Genomic DNA, 6,040 nt, shown 5'->3' on the forward strand with positions numbered 1-6,040 from the left:
AACCCCGGGCGGGTCAAAAAGTTTCTACCACAAGTATTTTTGAAAAAAAAAAAAAAAAAAAAAAAAAAAAAAAAACTTTTCTACAGCGAAAGTATTTTCTCAAATTAAATATTTTTTATGCTAACCAGTTGAATTTTTCTATTGCTTTTTACGTGACATTGTCAGAGGAGCCAACAAGTGCAGCATCAGCTGAAGTCAGACGAATGTGAACTTAACATCCTCTTTAGATAAAATTGCAGTAAAATGAATCAGAAATCACATTCTGCTGGCTTAAAGTTTATCCTTTAAATGTGTTAAAAGTGGGGTTCCCAACTAAAATTCAATAAAGAATTAAATATAGTTAAAATCTGCTTAAGCAGGTTACATAAATGTAGAAAAGCGATAATCTTTTCCAAGATTCCTGGTTTCCTTCTATTTTTACGGTAACCACATCTACTCATTAATTTATACTCTAAAGTAAACCTCTGTGTTTTTAATTGCTGTATTAAAACCTGGCTAAATACAGTCAATGTTTTCAAATCAAGATTGACCTGCATCCTGTTTTTATTGCTGACAAAACATTTTTTCAATTTTCTTAAACTATTTCCCTTTCATTTACCAAAAGAAAAAAATTTGTATTGCGAATAATCCTGTGTTATTTGATCTTTCTCTTGCCTGGAACCACATACATGTGCAAGGACCTGCTGATGAATAAGTAGGTTGATTTGTTGTTACTGAAACAGTCAAACTTACAACAAATAACACTTTGTGCTTTGATCTACATTCAGTTTTTCTTGTGGCGGCGTAATTTAACTTTGATTACTCGTATAGCTGCGGTGGTTGCATTTATTCCACTCCTCCCTTTGGGACTTGAACATGTAAAGTGCTTAATCTAACACATAAATTCCTCGTTAAAAAAAGCGTAACAAAAGGCTGCTCCTCCTCCCATCACACTTCCCTCTAGTATCACTTTGCTTTCCAGGCGCTCTGGCTCTCTCCAAGGAGCAGAAGCATTAAACGGGGATGAAGCTAGACTTTAAGTCTGGCTGTTAGTGAGAGCAAACCCTGCCCCTCCTACGCCTCGCACCAAACACACAACAAATAGGATCTAATGAACCACCATCTGGCGGTACAGCAGACCTGGGAGTCTGCCCTGCATGGGGATTCTCACTAACACAGCATCCCAAGTGGCTTCAGAACCAAAATGCAAATTCATGTAAGCCATAACTTCTCGTGAAACGCCAAAATGTGGTTTCGTAGCAGCCATGGTGCGTCTCAATCAAGAGCTCCTCAGCATTGTGTTAATACATTTGTAGCAGCTCTAAATGCCCATTTGTTGGTTTGTGGTGTGGAAAAAGGCCAGGTAATGGCTCTGTGCACTTGTGTTGTAATGAAAAAGCTGAAATGAGTTTCTCTGTGTGCACAAAGGCAAAGTGATGAGAGATCACGATTCTGGCGGCTGGAAGTTTGCGCGTACAATAGGCCTAAATCAGCACACAAAGGCAGCGCATTGTGCCGGGGAGATGTGAGTGATACCACAAATGAATAGCAATTGAAAGGTGTGAATGGCATCTCTCATTAAAAGCAAACACATCAAGAGGCACATAATCTTTAGATCCAGATTGGTCATACTTGTTTGAGTTGCACTGCTTTCTCATCAGACGCGGAGCAACAGCCAAATTATTTTTTATTAAACAGCAGGAAAGGAAACCTCCCCCCCCATTTTTTATTGTTTTATTTTCTTCTGTTATCCTAACTTAAAGCTCAGGAGCAAATTTACTCTCTCTTTGGTGTGAGGTCTGTTATCACCTCCTGAGCTCAGCTGATGGTGGGTTTCCACGGTGACCAAGGTGTGAAATGCGCCTGGTAGCCGCTGGTCCGCACAGAACAAGAGGCAGTTCTGTCTGAATCCTTTGTCTGTTCAGAGAGGGATGTCTGGATAAGAGCAACATGCAAATTATGACCGACCCGCTGGCCAGTTTATTAGGTACACCAATGCTGATAAATGTTTGTGTATAAAGTCCTGAGAGATTTTGCTCCATATTGGCATGTTAGCGTCGTGCTTTTGCTGCTTTTTTATCAATCCGAAAGGTGCTGTTGTTGGAGCTAGTTTGAGATGATTTGAGCTTTCTAAAATAGTGCATTGTCCTGCTGGAGGAAGCAGTCCAGAAAATGGACACACTGTGGTCATAAAAAGATGAACAAAGTCAGCAATAATACTCAAGTTGGCCTGATGAACTCTGAAGTTAACTTTTTCAGCTGAACGCAGCCATGTGGTCTTCTTCATCTTCTTCTGCTTCAATGTTTAACATGTTCTGTATTCAGAGATGATGCATACCTTGTATTTTAATTACTTATCATTTGAACTATCATTGTCGCTCTGTCAACTTAAACCAGTCTGCTCAGTTTCTACTTTTTTTTCCTAAATGATATGGACTACTTTTTGTCTTCAAATAAAGACTTTCTTCAACTGACCTCTAACACCACAGGATTTTGCCCCCCCCCCCCAAAGCCATTGTTGTATGTTAACATTTCAGCATTTTTTTTTATAAATACTCGTACTATCTGGTACAAATAACCAGGCCAAATTCTGATGCTCAGTTTAACTCTGCAAGTTGTTTTACCCAGGTCAAGATTGATTAGCTTCTATTGTGATTAGCAGTGTTGCTAACTGCATTAAGAAGCAATTGAAGGTGTGTGAATAATAAAGTGGCTGATGACCAGTCAGAAAAAACCCTGTGGGTGAAACTAGAACACCACTTTAAATCTATTTCTACCTGGAGTATGAGTCATTTTGGCTTTATTCATGTTAATAGCTAGTTTGCTAGCTACAATCTGTAAAACCGCATACTCCTTACCAACAAACAGGAGTCTGTTTTCTTCTCTTTCTGCTGTCTGGGTGTGTGACTGTTTTCCCTTTTAAACTACTCAGCAGTGACTCTAATGAACTGCTTATTGTCTCTGTTTAAGTGCCTGCTGCTGATTAACTGCGGTCATGGCTACATGAGTCGTCATCCTGACTTGCCAGCTGCTTTTCGCTGAGTCCTGCCACACAGACCTATTAGCAAATTCTTCACCGAGCTTAACTTCACTTCTGAGCACTGCGTGTAGACATGAGTCCTCATATTTGGGCATTCCTCCAGATACTTGAGAAAAATAATCACAGTGTAAGCTATACAGCGGCAGATAATCCAGGTTTAATTTTGCTTGGCTGATTAGCACTGGGCGATGATAACTCTGTTATCTGTTTGTAAGAGTTTTCCCAGGAGGCTTTGTTGCATTCTAACCACAGCGACCGTAAGAGAATTAACATGCTGCATTACACTGCAATTGATCTGACTTCAACAGAAAAATCCTTTCTGTCTCACTGAAACCACTTAGATCAAGACAAATGCAGGGATCTGGGAGTAGTAAGGACATCGCTTTGTTGTACCTGCCACTTTAGTGCTTGGTTATGAAATAAAGATGAAGAACAAATGGAGTTACTTAGTGTTGGATTAATCACAGACGTACTTAGGTCGATCACATCCTCCCTCTCTCTTGCAAACTATTTTCAATCAAAGCCATAGTTCAGCGATTTTAGACACCCAATAAAACTGCTGAGACAAGGACAAGCGTTCTTGAGTGTGTGGTTTCCCCGTGTTTATTGGTTTTGTTCTGAATCACTGGAGCTCAAACATGATGGCTCAGAGCCACTGCAGGTGGGAGACGGATTCAGCTGGGAAAATTAGGGGTTGCTAAAAATCAGCTGAATTTGATTAGCATCCTGTCTGGACCCTTCTGTTAGTTTTTCCTCCAGTCTCATTTTATGAGAAATGTTTCACCGTGAAAAGTTGACCTTTCCTCATAGGCAGTTTGGAGCACAAGACAATGGATTTAAATGCACTTTGCTGCAAATTACCCAAACAATAACACTTTCATTAAAGGAGAAAATATGTCCCACAAGTGTAAAAACAGAGTTAAAATGATAAAGATTTATAACAAAAAGTTACATTATCTTTATCATTTTCAGCATATTATTAGGATTTGTTTGAATAAGAACAGGTTGTGTCAATACCTTCATGTTGAAGGCATTTTTCCTTCAATAGTTAATTTTCAGCCATGTTCATATTTCAGGTTTGAGATATACAGCTCTGGAAAAAACTAAGATACCACTGAACCCCACTGAAAACCTCCTGGTTATTCCACTGATATCTGATTTCTGAAGTCTTCCTGAGTTAAAACATTAGCATTTTTGTTTCTAAATGAATATGAACTTGTTTTCTTGCATTAGTTGAGGTCTGAAAGCGCTNCATCTTTTTTGTCATTTTGACCATTTCTCATTTTCTGCAAATAAATACAAACTTTTTGCTTGGAATTTAAGAGACATGTTGTCAGTAGTTCATAGAATAAAAGAGCAATGTTCATTTTACTAAATCGGAGAAACTGATCATTTTAAGAGGGCTCATGATTTTTTCCAGAGTTGTATATCTTTACATAGGTGTATAGTTTTGAGTTCCAATAAAAAAAAGACATAGCTGCATGAATATATAATAATAAAACTGTAATTGTTGGGTATAATAACAGATTGTATTTGAAAAAAATAAGACATTTTGTGTGAAAACACTACAAAGGTAATGAAATTCTTCTCTTAAATTGAAAATATAAGCTCTTGATATTTGGCATTTTAACCAGACAGTGATGATTTTGGATGCTGGAAGAATCCATGTCAGGGTTTCCCCCAGTGTATTATAAGCCTGGCGGGCCACCAGGCTTAACTTGTGCCCCCACCAGGCTTAGCATTGCTTATTTATTTAAGTTATATATATATATATATATATATATATATATATATATATATAAAATTTTAAACATTTTTTAACTCAAAAACGTGGCGGGTTGTTGGATGAATGCGTGCTCAGCGCCCCACCCACCAGGAAAAAATGTAGACTCTATGTAGGACTTGAACGCAACAGTGCTACCAACTCCCAAAAGGTTCCTTGATGTTTGACTCAAACAGGTCTGCAAGGATGCACTGAGTTGGGATGATACCAATGTTATAGTAACAAGATATAATGATGTTAGAAATAACAGAGTCCTACCATCTATCGCTCCTCCAGAGTTATTGTTGGGTCAGCAGACTCCCACTCAGCACCCGGTCCACTGAACGGGCCCGGGAATAAAGAGAGTAACTAGTGGAGACAGTTGGAAAGAGCAGTCGATATTCTGTTGTGATTAGGCATCACGGGCACCCTCCCTCCTTGGCCAAATCCCAGAAAGAGCCAGACAGAGATGGCAGAGAGGAGATGGGAGGAAGCCACTTAGCGTTCCCGCTCTGAGCCAGTTCAGCCTCTTAGGTGGATGACTGTGCTCTCGTTCCTCCTCACTCTTTCTATCTCTCTGTGTCTTTGTTTATAACTTCTGGGTCCTCGCGCTGCGAAGCGAGGCAAAAAAAATCAGCTGATGTCTGCACAATCACAATCACCTCAGGTCTTGTGCATTTATGAACAAGCGAAGAGACAAAGCAGCAGAGAAGTAATTATTAAGAAAAGGGAGTTAGTTGTTTGAAGAACTGTTGAAGGAACACAGTGTTTTATTTTTATGGGCTTTTGAATTTAAATGTCTTAGCACAAAAGATAAACATGGTGTCCAGATGCTTTACAAGTAAAATCTGGAGGGTTTTTTTTTTATCTACACAGCTTCCTGACTGCTAGTTTTATTAGGAAGAAAATAAATGTATTGTGGTTTTTAAAAGAAATCTCATCTATCTATTGTCGTCTTCCTTCTGGGAGATCTTATGGTGCGTTCACACCAAACGTGTTTTGCGTGTCTGGTTTACATAAGTCTATGTGGAGGTGCGTTGAGGTGCATGAAGGACCGTTGCGGCTCGTTTGCGCATCTAACACGTCCGACAAACAGGCCGGCAACAAAAACAACGGCTAGATCGATTTTTGATGCATGTGACACTCTCAATGCACCTCCACATGGACTTTCAATGTAAACCAGACACACAAAACAATGGGCATAGACCAAAATGTCAATCATCTGCGTTCAAAGTGCACACGCGTCAAACTTGAAGCAT

This window comes from Poecilia latipinna, unplaced genomic scaffold (assembly GCF_001443285.1).
Source record: "Poecilia latipinna isolate Pla-1442-1.1 unplaced genomic scaffold, P_latipinna-1.0 Scaffold931, whole genome shotgun sequence".
Lineage (NCBI taxonomy): Eukaryota > Metazoa > Chordata > Actinopteri > Cyprinodontiformes > Poeciliidae > Poecilia > Poecilia latipinna.